The sequence below is a fragment of the Apaloderma vittatum genome, unplaced genomic scaffold (assembly GCF_000703405.1).
Source record: "Apaloderma vittatum isolate BGI_N311 unplaced genomic scaffold, ASM70340v1 scaffold23975, whole genome shotgun sequence".
NCBI classification, from domain to species: domain Eukaryota; kingdom Metazoa; phylum Chordata; class Aves; order Trogoniformes; family Trogonidae; genus Apaloderma; species Apaloderma vittatum.
Window position 1 is genome coordinate 1 of NW_009719167.1, and position 503 is coordinate 503.

Below are 503 nucleotides of genomic sequence, written 5' to 3' on the forward strand. Positions count from 1 at the left end.
GGCCAGATCCTGTTGGCTCGGGTCTGGGCACAGCGAGCAGCCGGACCTGTCCAGCAGTGCTGCCACGGAGAGTTGCACAAGTGGCCAGGAATAGAGCAGTAGGAGGTGATTAGAAGCTGCGGGGCCCGGCTGGGCGGCAGCAATAAATAGATGAAGCTTAAGCCCCTGCCTACCTGGGCAAGGCTGCAGGCACGCCTGTATGCACGGGGCAGCTGTAGCCTGTCCCTGCAACTCCAGTCCTGATACCTCCCCTGAGACACCCTTGTTCCTCTGCCACAAGTGGAGCCATGGGGATGGTGCTGGCCAGGAGTCCCACCATGTGTGATGGTCTCGGCTGCAAGGATGTGTGCCCCAGTCTGGTGGCCGCAGCAGCACGGAGACTTAGTCCCAACCATGTCCTTCAGGCTGCTTTGCTGCCTTCCTGGGGCAGGTGCCGCCTCCGACCTTGCTCTGTCCTGCAGTGCTGCAAATCCCTCCTGCCCGCCACGACTGCTCAATCTGCG